The sequence below is a fragment of the Azolla caroliniana genome, unplaced genomic scaffold (assembly GCF_043228905.1).
Source record: "Azolla caroliniana isolate FFs.n. ecotype wild unplaced genomic scaffold, voAzoCaro1.0.p SCAF_16, whole genome shotgun sequence".
Lineage (NCBI taxonomy): Eukaryota > Viridiplantae > Streptophyta > Polypodiopsida > Salviniales > Salviniaceae > Azolla > Azolla caroliniana.
In genome coordinates this window covers 15,872,691-15,885,666 of record NW_028230451.1, presented here as the reverse complement: position 1 = coordinate 15,885,666, position 12,976 = coordinate 15,872,691, and positions in this window count along the sequence as shown.

Genomic DNA, 12,976 nt, shown 5'->3' with positions numbered 1-12,976 from the left:
GTTTCATAATACTCTCTTAGTGCAATGTAGATGGATGTGACGTGACGCTTGCATGAACTAGGTAAGGAGATCGACCGGATAACTGAGGTTGGGTTGGGTTGTCGAATATAGTTGTCTAATGGACTTATTCACATTAACCCCTTTTACAAACTAGTAATTAGAGAATTGTAGTCGACAACCCTTATAATGGGCATATTACAAAAGAATCTATAAAGAATAAGAAAGTAAACAAGATCTATATTAGATACAACAAGAAATGATATGCTACGACTTTAGTCGTAGTTGGTTCGAACTCACTTCCACACCCAATTCCTTCATAACTGTTGGGAAACATGTCCCTCCGGATGGGAAGAGAAGGACCGTGTTGGTGAGTATTGGCCGAGGCCGAAACCGAAATTGAAACCGAAATTGAAATCGGAAATTGAAATCGAAAACCGAAATCGTTTCGGAAGACTATAATTGTAAATAGTCAAAACTGCCTCCTGGGGGCTATACTTGTAAATAGCTAGAAAGTTGCTTTGGTTTATAAGCAACTAGGGCAAATCTTATAGTTGGGTTTTTTTGTGATCATTATTGTAAAGTTAGAACGAGGTAGTTGCCTCTGTAACCGTGAGTGAGAGAGTGAGAGTGTAACTCTGTAGCCGTCTATTAGACGAAGGGGAACTCGAGGTCGTTGCCTCTGAGTTCTGTATTTGTACTTACTCTCTACTATAGTGATCTATTTTCTCGGGGCTTGTGGACCCCCGTGGTTTTTCCCATTTTGGGTTTTCCACATAAAATATTGGTGTCTCTGTGTCTTCACGTTTTACTGTCTGTGTACTAGTTCTTGATTTCTGCACACGAATATGAACGTGAAACCGGTTGTGGCCGGTCGATTCCTAACAATAACAAACTTCAACCGAAGTTGCCGAACAACTTTGGCAAGCTCTTCGGCATTTCACCCAAAGAATAGCATACCATCTACATAGACGATGGGGAATATGGGGAACCCATCTTGTGCATTTGCCATTCATAGAATAGAGGCAATGGTCCTCATCACTCCGAGAAAATCCGATCGACTCTATGAAGTCGTCAAAATTCTGATACCATTGCCTCGATGCCTGGTTGAGGCCATAGAAACTCTTCTTGAGTTAGTAGACTAGATGTTTCTGATTGGGTGACACAAAGCTTTTCGGCTACTCCATGTAGATTTCCTCATCTAAGTCACCGTGAAGGAAAGCTGTTTTCACATCTGGTTGAATGAGCTCCAAGTCCTCGGCGGCGACCAGTTCGAGTAAGAAACAAAGGGTTATCATCTTGACGATGAGTGAGAAGATTTCATCGAAATCTACCCGTACTCTTGATCCCTTTGCAACTGGTTTGTGTTGATTCTGGATGTGTCTTGGTCGATTACTATGTGATGATATCCTGAATAGGATGAAGAATATGGGTGACCCATCTTGTGCATTTTCCATTCTTGTCCTCTGATTCAGCTTTCCAATTTTCCTTAGGTTTTTATTGTAGTCCCATCCGTCTCCTTAGTTTTCCAAAGTGGTGATTTGAATTGGATATCGACCTGTGGCACAAGCGGTTTGGTCATGCCAACTTCCTGTGGCTTTGAGAAATGTAGACGAACAATATCGTTTTCAGCTTGCCGAAATTTAATGGCCGAAAGGGCCAATTTTGCGAAGCCTGCCAGTTAGGGAAGCATTATCGACTTCAATTCCCAAATGAAAGAAATCGGAGCCAAAACAAGCTCGATTTAATCCATTCGGATGTGTGGGGACCGGCGCAGAACGTGAGTATTAGTGGAAGTCGTTACTTTGTTATTTTCATCTATGACTTCACTAGACATAACTGGGCATGCTTAATCGAGAAGAAAAACAAAGTCTTCTCTTGTTTTTTGAAGGTGAAGAGCCTTGACGAACGGGAGATATTCCGGAAGATGAAGTGCCTAAGGTTTGATGATGGAATAGAGTACTTCTCTAACTATCTGAAAAAGGAAGGAATTCGACGCGAATTTTCATGTAGTTACACATTGCAACAGAACGATGTAGACATGTGGAAGAATCGAATGATCGAAGAAGCGGATAAGGAAATGATTGAAGAGAAGCATAGCCAAAGATTTACTGGGCCGAATCTGTCTGGACGGTGGTATACCTATAGAATTATACTTTTGCAAATGGAGGAGTATGCCCACATGAGGTGTACTTTGGAATGAAACCAAATTCGACACACTTGAGGGTATTCGGTAAAATAGCATATGTGCATGTTCCGAAAGAGAAGAAGAAGAACTTGGACGCGAAAGCTCAGAAGTGCATTCTCGTCGGCTACTCGGATGAGCAAAAGGTTTATAAGTGTTATCACCCTCGAACGAAAGAGGTCCGAGTAAGCGAAGATTTCATTTTCGACAAGTTGGCTGAGGAGAGCCCAATCTCATTTCGGCTAAGTGGGCCAAATGAGCGATTGAGTTGGAACAACTAGTCACATGAAGAGCTGGTGAGTACTGGAGACTTGGCTGTGCAATCCCCATGCTAAAAACTATCATGATATGGCAAGACTTGAACCCATGACCTTATGTTATATGGGTTGAGCTCTTGACCATTACACTATTTATTGTAATACATAGAATATTATTTTCATTTAAGTTTTACTATAGAAAATTAATGTATATTCCAGATTTCTCTAGAACATTCTAGAAGCTTAAGGACTACTCTTGAGAACACAATAAAAGGAGGCACAAGGCATTATTTCGAACCAAATTGGTTCAATGCTAGTCTTAAGCCTCATAGCTATTTTGTATTTACTCTTCACATAGTATATCATCTGTTATCATCATCCTCTCTCTCTCTCTCTCCTTTTCTCTCTTCGTCTCTCGTGAGCCTTATGCAGTCAGTCCTCTTAATACTAATAGTACTTCCATTCTCTAGTACTGATTCTCTCTCTGTTTTAGTACTATTCCTGACCACTTGAACCAAAATTTCCCTCTGGTCTTCTTTTCGGTTTCCCTCATCCTCTTACCCCTTTATCCAATACTATGGCTACTGTTAGCACCCAAGAATATCAATCCATTTTTTCTGAGTTTCAATGTCTAAAAGAAAATTTCGTTGCATTGGAACAAGAAAACCAACGATTTTTAGGGGATCTTCAACAAATCACTTTAGAAAAACAACAAACACAACAACAACATGGGGAGTTAGCGTTACGTGCGCAACAACTCGAAGCAACCATCGTAGCATTGCAACAATAGGGATCAAGTCCCCAAGGACTTCATAAAGAACCCAAGATTGGACTTCCTGTGAAATTCAATGGAACACGATCACAATTCAGAGGATTCCTTAATCAGGTACGTTTAGTCATTATGATGCATCCTTGCCGATACCCCACTGATGCATCCCGAGTAGGTTTAATAAGCACATTGCTCAGTGACTCAGCCTTGGCATGGTTCGCTCCACTTTTAGAAAAACAATCTCCCTTGCTTAATAACTTTGAAGACTTTATTAGTGAGTTTAAAGCTTGCTTTGGAGATATCGACAACATCATGACGGAGATCAACAAGATCCGACGATTGCGTCAAGGAGATCAACCAGCCTCTGCCTACGCGGCGGATTTTTGTCTACTCGCCTTAGATATCCCGTGGGATGATCAAGCACTAATAGAGCAATTTCGCTACAGCCTGCAAAACAACGTCAAAGATTTACTTTTAACCTTCCCCAAAGAACCAAAATCTCTCATAGAGGCAATCAGTCGAGCAGTTCGATGCGACAACCGCCTTTTTGAACGACGTTCGGAGTGACAATTACAAATACACGCACTAGGCCAAAGCCCACATATGCCTCAGTCGTAGCTAAATAGTTTGCACAAGATGTATCTCAGGCAAATACTCTGACACCGATGGAAATCGACACCATGCGTCGACGTGGCCCGTTATTGGAAGAAGAAAAGCAACGACGACGTGCAAATCGATTATGTCTTTATTGGGGTGAACCGGGGCATATCGCAATCAACTGTCCCCATAGACCAAGAAGACAGGTAAATCAAATTGTAGCCTGTACTAAACCTAAGTCAATTCCCTTAGGAGTGTCTGATAGTATTAATAGTACTGATAGCCCAAGTATCTCAAACAAATTTGAAATCCTTAATCAATTAGAGGAAGAGTTAAACAACTAAGTCCATCCAAAATAGGAGCCGTTTGGTTGGACAACCCTAGATCTGTGCAACCCATTAGTGGTTCCATTCCCTCTAACCAAGTTAGCAATGTGTTCTTAGCCCAAGTCGTGGTTAGTACTAAAAGTACCCCTCTAGTACATGTCTTAGCACTTTTAGATTTCGGAGCCAATTCTTGTTTCATGGATCGGAATTTTGCCCACTTCAGATATCCTTAAGAAAAAATCCTTGCCCCGCATCTCTAGTAGTCATTGATGGTCGTCCCATTGCTTCTGGGAATATCGTAGAAGAGTCAGAACCCATTCAGGTTGTCCTAGATAGCTTTGTGTGTGTGGTATCATTTAATATAATTAGTAGTCCAAAGCATCCCATTGTCCTGGGATTACCTTGGTTTGAATTACATAATCCAAACATAGATTGGAGAACATGAGAAGTCCGGTGTCGACAACCTCGAGAATCTACTCATCGAGTTTCGACCATTTCGCTCCATCAATTACGCGAAGAAGGACGCAAAGAGTCAATGTTTCTATTTGCAATATCAGTACATCCTTCCAGCACTATTAGTTCAACTTCCCGCGAAATATCATCCTTATGCCGCTGTATTTGACAAGGTAAAAGCCAATACTCTTCCTCATCATCGTCCCTATGATTGTCCCATCGATTTACAACCAGGAAAAGAGCCATCGTGGGGACCGATTTACAACTTGACACCAACCGAGTTGGAAGTCCTTCGATCCTACATAGAGGAGAATTTGGCAAGCGGGTTTATTTGTCATTCGAAATATCTGACCAGTGCATCCATTTTCTTTGTCAAGAAGAAAGATGGATCCCTTCGTCTCGTCGTTGATTACCGCGGCTTGAATAATGTCACCATCAGGAATAGGTATGCACTTCCCCTTATATCAAATCTTTTAGAACGTGTAAATGGTGCCAAGTTTTTTACAAAAATCGACTTACGAGGAGCGTATAACCTCATGCGGATCCGACCGGGAGACAAATGGAAGACCGCTTTTCGCACCCGATATGGGCACTTTGAGTATACCGTTATGTCATTCGGTCTGACCAATGCACCTACAGTCTTCCAGCACATGGCAAATGATTATTTAGAGATCTCTTGGATATCTGTTTGATCATCTATCTGGATGATCTATTGATTTATTCGAAGACCTAGGAAGAGCATGATTCTCAAGTACTATTAGTACTAAAATGACTCTGAGAGCATGGTCTTTATGCAAAACTAGAAAAATGTAGCTTTGATTGCAAGTGGAATTTCTAGGCTACATCATCTCCTCAAAATGCATCTCCATGGATCCAGCTAAAGTCAAAACTGTGCTAGAGTGGCAAACTCCACATTCGTTACAAGATGTGCAATGTTTCCTAGGCTTCGCTAACTTCTACCGCAAGTTTATACAAGATTACTCGAAGATTATTTTGCCTCTCACACAGTGTATCAAGAAGGCATAGTCATTTCTTAGGTCCAATGAAGCGGACATGGCTTTTATGCATCTTAGAAAGCCTTTACATCAGCTCCTATTCTAGCTCATGTGGATAAAAACAAACCATTCATCAGGGAGGCCGACGCATCAGATTTCGCCCTCGGTAGCATCCTTTCACAACAAGGAGATAAACAAGAGTTACATCCTGTGGCTTTCCACTCGCGCAAATTTGATGCCGCGGAAATCAACTACGAGATACATGACAAGGAGTTATTAGACATCGTGGATTTGTTTGTGCAATGGTGGCACTTCTTAGAGGGCTCTCCTCATTAGGTCATTGTCTTCAGTGATCACAAAAATCTTGCTTATTTCCAGAATGCTCGTGTACTAAATCAACGACAAGATTGGTGGGCTCAATTCCTCATGCGTTTTGACTTCAAAATCACATATCGGCTGGGGAAGCAACAAGGAAAAGCAGATGCACTATCACGGCGCTCATATCTTGCACCTCGTCTTGGTGATCTAGCGTTTGATAATCAAAAGCAGGTAATGTTGGGACCAACACGTTTGCACACAACGCGGTTTTTTCACACTCCATTGGATTCCCGGATTATCAATGCCATACGTGCCAATTTGAAGACGGACAGTTTTGCTCAAGCCATTCTATCGCAAATTGATGCCTCTCGAGCATCCTGTTCCCAGTCTCAACAACTAGGTATGGACTACTGACAATTCGAATATCATGATGGTTTATTATTCTTTATAAAGCTCGTGTATGTTCCCGATTGCTCATATTGGCTTCAAATCATCCAAAATTGTCATGACACCCATAAAACTGGACATTTCGGTAGTACTAAGACATTGGATCTAGTTCGAAGATCTTTTTGGTGGCCCCATATACAACGTTTTGTCGACGACTATGTTCGGACTTGTGATGCTTGTTGCTGAGCAAAGATACCACGACATCATCCATATGGCTTGTTGGAATCCTTACCAATTCCATGTAAGTCGTGGCAATGTCTTGATTTTATCACAGATCTTTTAGTCTCGAAGGACTTCGATGCTATCTTAACCGCCGTTGACCGATATACTAAGATGGCACATTTTGTGCCTTGTATTAAGGCCATCACTAGTGAGGAAACCGCCACCCTTGTCATGTGTGAGGTTTTTCGGCATCATGGCCTCCCAAACAGTATCATCAGTGACCGAGGACCTCAATTTGTCTCCAAATTTTGGAAGCATCTCTTCAAGATGCTCAAGGTCTCTTGCAACCTCTCCTCCGACTATCATCCCCAAACTGATGGGCAAGTGGAACGAACAAACCAAACACTAGAACAATATCTTCGGTGTTTTCTGAGTTATCAATAGGACGTTTGGGTTGATATTCTCCACTTTGTTGAGTTTGCTTATAATAACGCTATTCATTTCTCCACTTGGGTCTCCCCATTTTATTCTTATACCGGTTCTCATCCTCGCTGGTCTATGATCGACACTCCGGAGCTACCTACCAATCCTCGTGCCAAGGATAATTTGGAGAGGCTACGCAAGATTCAGACGGATCTATCTACTCATCTTCTTCATGCTCAACACACACAGAAGACATATTCAGATCGTCATCGGCTTCCCTCCTATTTTGCTATTAGAGATCGAGTATGGCTCTTACGTCGTCACATCAAGACTACTCGACCATGCGACAAATTGGATTATCGACGACTCAATCCTTTTCGTATTACTGACAAGATTAATGATATCACGTTCCGCCTTGATCTTCCTCCACACCTTCAGATAAATCCGGTTTTCCATAGTTCTCTTCTCGAACCTTATTGACTATTCCCAATTGTGTTACACCATCGCCGCCGGAGTATGATGTTGCTGCCGTCCTCGACTCCAAGTTTGTTCACAACAAACTTTATTACTTGGTTGATTGGCTCGGCTATAGTCTGAGCGAATGTACTTGGGAACCCGTCAAGCATGTCGCCAATGCTCTGGATCTTCTTATTGATTTCCACCGATAGTATCCGGACAAACTTGGTCCCCAATCAACGCCGACTCGTAACACTCGTCGTTTTAAGGGGGGATAGTGTCATGAACACTATCTATTGTAATACGTAGGATATTATTTTCATTTAAGTTTTACTATAGAAAATTAATGTATATTCCAGATTTCTCTGAAACTTTCTAGAAGCTTCAGGACTACTCCTGAGAACACTATAAAAGGAGGCACTAGGCATTATTTCGAACCAAATTGGTTCAATGCTAGTCTTAAGCCTCATAGCTATTTTGTATTTACTCTTCACATTATATATGACCTGTTATCATCATCCTCTCTCTCTCTCTCTCCTTTTCTCTCTTCGTCTCTCGTGATACTTACGTAGTCAGTCCTCTTAGTACTAATAGTACTTCCCTTCTCTAGTACTAATTCTTTCTCTGTTTTAGTACTATTACTGACACTTTACACCCTTGGGGGCATAAACTAGGTCCCATGTCTTGTTTTCTATCAATGCACGTATCTCTTCCTCCCTAGTAGCACGCCAACTCACGTCCTTTTCCGCTTCGGCGTAGCTCTCCCGCTCACGCACTTCTGCCGCCTTCACCATATACGTTGTCGTAGTGTATTTCGTACACTACGTGAAAAAGTAAAAATAATATAACCGATTTAATTACATATAAATAAAAAAAATAATATATCAAGATATTTATCACGTGCATAGGGCAGGATTCAAACCCTATACCTCCACGTAGCCAAACCTCAACTTTACCATTATGCTACCTTATCTTTAGTGTTTTATAAATAGATTTAATAAGTATAATTGCTTTATTTACGCCTACCTTTATTAAAACGGTAAATCATGCATTTTTAGAGTGCGTGAATAGAAAAACGCAAGCAACTAAAAAGTGACTCATGCACATCTAGCGTGCATGAGCACTATATTTAGCAAATAAAAGCAAGGATTAGAAAAGCATCACGTGCACATTTAGTGTGCATGAACATATTAGAAAAAAAAAACATGTAGCTATGCTTAGTCTCTCCCATCACTATATAAGGATGGGGAGCACATTGTAGTTTTTGTTGATTATTTTTCTATAATGATCAATCAATCTAAAATATTCGTGGGATTCACGAATTTGCTAAAATAATTCTCTCTTACTACCTAAATATTGACTAAATATACTAAACTCGTGGGATTCACGAGATTCTTATCTTATAACTCTTTATACCTATTCTTTACTAGCCTTATTTGTCTTTTTCTTTTCTCCTAGTCCAAAACCCCGGTGGTTCCCACCCGACTCACGCAAACGATCCGGAGCTGAAAGGCACGACACAGTTGGTGAACCCGACGTGAAGGCGGGTGGCAAGGAGATGGAGAATCAACAAGAGGCAATGAGCATAACGATGATGATGATGTTCGAGCGGATGCTACAAGAACAACGAGTGATGTCGGAGATCACGGGGGCAGTAAAGCGGCTCGTACAACGAAACGGACAATTCAACGGAAATGATGTGTCACGCTATCTACGTGACTACAAGGCGGAGATGATACGATGTGGGATACCGGAAGGATTGCAAGTGACATCCTTCAATCGGGTGGCCACGGATGAGCTACAAGAGAGAATCCACAAGATACGGCAACAAAACTCGACATGGGGGTCATTCGAAGAAGCTTTACGAGAGTCATATGATTACAAGAGATCGAAGGGACAAGATCGGCGAGAATTCGACGAATGGGTGGCATCGGAGAAGACCCACCGAAGTGCAACACAAGCATTCCTAGAGTTCGAGCATCGTTTTGCTCGACTCTCGGAGCGGGAACAACGATTGGTGGGAGAGGATAAAGTCCTAATGTTCGTAAAATCGATTGATCGAAAAGAAAGGATGGACATCGGGATCGAACTCGAAGACGATGACGGTACGAATGGTCTTACCGAAAATTGGGCCGAAGTCCAAAGGGTATGCCGGAGACATGATGAGAGGAAGATGAGAATCTTGTCAACGACATGGCCGATGAAGGATGGTCGATTGAAGACAAATGATGGAGCCGATATGAAGGCCGAAATACAACATGATGGTGCGACGGAAGAGGGTGTAAAACAAGCTACCCTCTTGTCTTGCGAAAGAACAACGACGAAGGATAAGGCCGATAACCCAAGTGTAGAAGAAGATTTCAGAATACAAGTGTTCCAAACATCGGGTGAAAAAGGGGTAAGCATAATTGATGCAGTGAAAGAGAGCAAGGAGGACTTGATTGAGGTCACCACGAAAGATGACATCGAATCGAAGGTGGCTATGGACGAATCAACGACGGATGGCCATATCGAGACTTCCCCACGACTAATTCTAGAGACTCCGGCGGTTGCGTTCGAAAGGCAACGTGAGACCGAAGAGACGGAAGGTGGCGGAGAGAAAACAAAGGTCGAAGTCGATGCATACGACGGAGAGATAGCCGAGAATATGGCTATGGGTGAAACAATGGAGGATGATAATACCGAGGATTCCTACCCACTAATTCTAGAGACTTCGTCAGTTGTGTCCGAGAACCAACGTGAGACCGGAGAGACGGGAGGTGGCAGCAAGAAAGGTAAAGTCGGAAGCCGGTTTGGATGGAAGGTGATCCGGACGGGATTCCGATCCGAAAGAAAGCCGACCCGAAAAGGGGTCGACTTGGTCAAAACCGATCGACCGAGTCTGACTTGGCCGAACGCGAATATGGATGGAAGCCGACCTAGCCGAAAGCCAATCGGACGAGACCGATCCGGAAAGAAGCTAATCCGACTCAATCGGAGGTTGGACCGGTCGAGGCTGGTGAAAACGAGGAAAAGAAAGCCAACCGAAACCGAAAGCGATAGATCGAAACCGGGCCGGAAGGAGACCGACTCAATCAAAACCGAACAACCGATTCCGATTCGTCCGAATACGAATCCGATCGGAAGCCGATCAAACCGAAAGTTGATCGGACAAGAGCGATCCGGAAAAAAGTCAAGGTTGATGAAGACAAGAAAGAGGCCAGTAAAAGACACTACCACGAATGACAAGGGCCAAGAATATGACGAGAGAGAACAAAGAATATGGTGGATCGGATGGCGACAATGGTTCGGGTGGAAAGAATGGGTCTACTCAAAATGGAGAGACAAAGTTGACATAGCGGGACAAACGGAGGATGAAGGGGAGACAACGAGCATCGGCAACTTCGGCACATACCGGAGGATGTGCGGGTTCGGAGGGGGCGAGTGTCGTAGTGTATTTCGTACACTACGTGAAAAAGTAAAACTAATATAACCGATTTAATTACATATAAATAAAAAAAATAATATATCAAGATATTTATCACGTGCATAGGGCAGGATTCGAACCCTATACCTCCACGTAGCCAAACCTCAACTTTACCATTATGCTACCTTATCTTTAGTGTTTTATAAATAGATTTAATAAGTATAATTGCTTTATTTACGCCTACCTTTATTAAAAAGGTAAATCATGCATTTTTAGAGTGCGTGAATAGAAAAACGCAAGCAACTAAAAAGTGACTCATGCACATCTAGCGTGCATGAGCACTATATTTAGCAAATAAAAGCAAGGATTAGAAAAGCATCACGTGCACATTTAGTGTGCATGAACATATTAGAAAAAAAAAACATGTAGCTATGCTTAGTCTCTCCCATCACTATATAAGGATGGGGAGCACATTGTAGTTTTTGTTGATTATTTTTCTATAATGATCAATCAATCTAAAATATTCGTGGGATTCACGAATTTGCTAAAATAATTCTCTCTTACTACCTAAATATTGACTAAATATACTAAACTCGTGGGATTCACGAGATTCTTATCTTATAACTCTTTATACCTATTCTTTACTAGCCTTATTTGTCTTTTTCTTTTCTCCTAGTCCAAAACCCCGGTGGTTCCCACCCGACTCACGCAAACGATCCGGAGCCGAAAGGCACGACAACGTATAGTGATGCGCCATGTAGACTTTGCACCCATACCGAATTACGGGGTTCTTCTTGCGGGTGGATCAGTGCAAATTTTGTATCGCCGATTTCAAGGCCCTCTTGGCCGATTCTGACCTCATTTCTGGAGGTCCATCTTCACTCTTGGCCGTGTTAGATTCATTGGGATCCTTCTCATTGCACGTAAGCTATCTCCTTGATTCCTTGCGCGGAGACTGCACGACCAAGTCTCCACTACTGGTCGACTCGACATCGACCGGTCATTCTGACTCAGTTCCTCATTCGGCCCACTTAGCCGAAATGAGAGTGGACTCTCTTCTAGAGTTTTGATTTCCTCTTGTTCCAGGGGCATCTCGGCCTCATCCTTAGAATTTGGAATAGGGTTAACAAGGTTTGGAGAAGAGGGCAAGTACCACAAAGCTGACTCATCAAATATGACATCTCGGCTTACTCAGACCTCTTTCGTTCGGGGGTTATAACACTTATAACTCTTTTGCTTGTCCGAGTGGCTGACTAAGATATACTTCTCAGCTTTGGCATCTAGCTTCCTCCACTTCTCTTTCGGCACATGAACATATGCTATGTTGTTGAACACCCTCAAGTGTGCCAAGTTCGGCTTCTTCCCGAAGTACAACTCATGTGGCGACACTCCTCCATTTGTAGATGTCTGACTCTGCAAGGAAACGGCTTTTCCAAATGCTTCGGCCCAATAGAACTTCGGCATATGCTTCTCCTTTCTATTGTCTGATTCTTCTACTTGCCCACGCCGTTCTGTTGAGGCGTGTATTTGTAGGAGAATTCATGTCAAATTCCTTCCTTTTGTAGATAACTAGAGAACTGGTCGAAAAAATACTCCTTTTCGCCATCGGTCCTAAGGCATTTGATCTTTCGTCCTATTTCCCATTCAACAAGGCTTTTCACTTTCAAGAAATAGGAGAAGACTTTACTCTTCTTCTCAATCATGAATGCCCATGTATGCCGAGTGAAGTCATCGATGAAGATCACGAAATATCGGCTCCCTCCGATGCTCATGTTCTGTGTCGGTCCCCATTCATCTGAGTGAAACAAATCGAGCTTGTTTAAACTCCAATTGTGCTCATTGGGGAAAGGAAGTCGGGGATGCTTCCCTAACCAGCAGGCTTCATACACTTGACCCTTTTGGCCACTGAATTTCAGTAGGCCGAAAACGATATTCTTTGGCTGCATTTCTCAAAGCTAGTGGAAGTTGACTTGGCTGAACCGCTTGTGCCATAGATCGATATCCGATTCGACCTTTTGTCCTTTGGTGAACATAGCGGTGTTGACATCATTTGCTTCGAGGATGAACATCCTCCCCTCTCGGCACCCTTGCGCAATGCTCTTGCCCTCTTCCTCGATAAAGCACCTAAGGTGAGTAAATGGAACTTGCATGGCCTGGTCGACAATTCGTCCAACCAACACCAAGT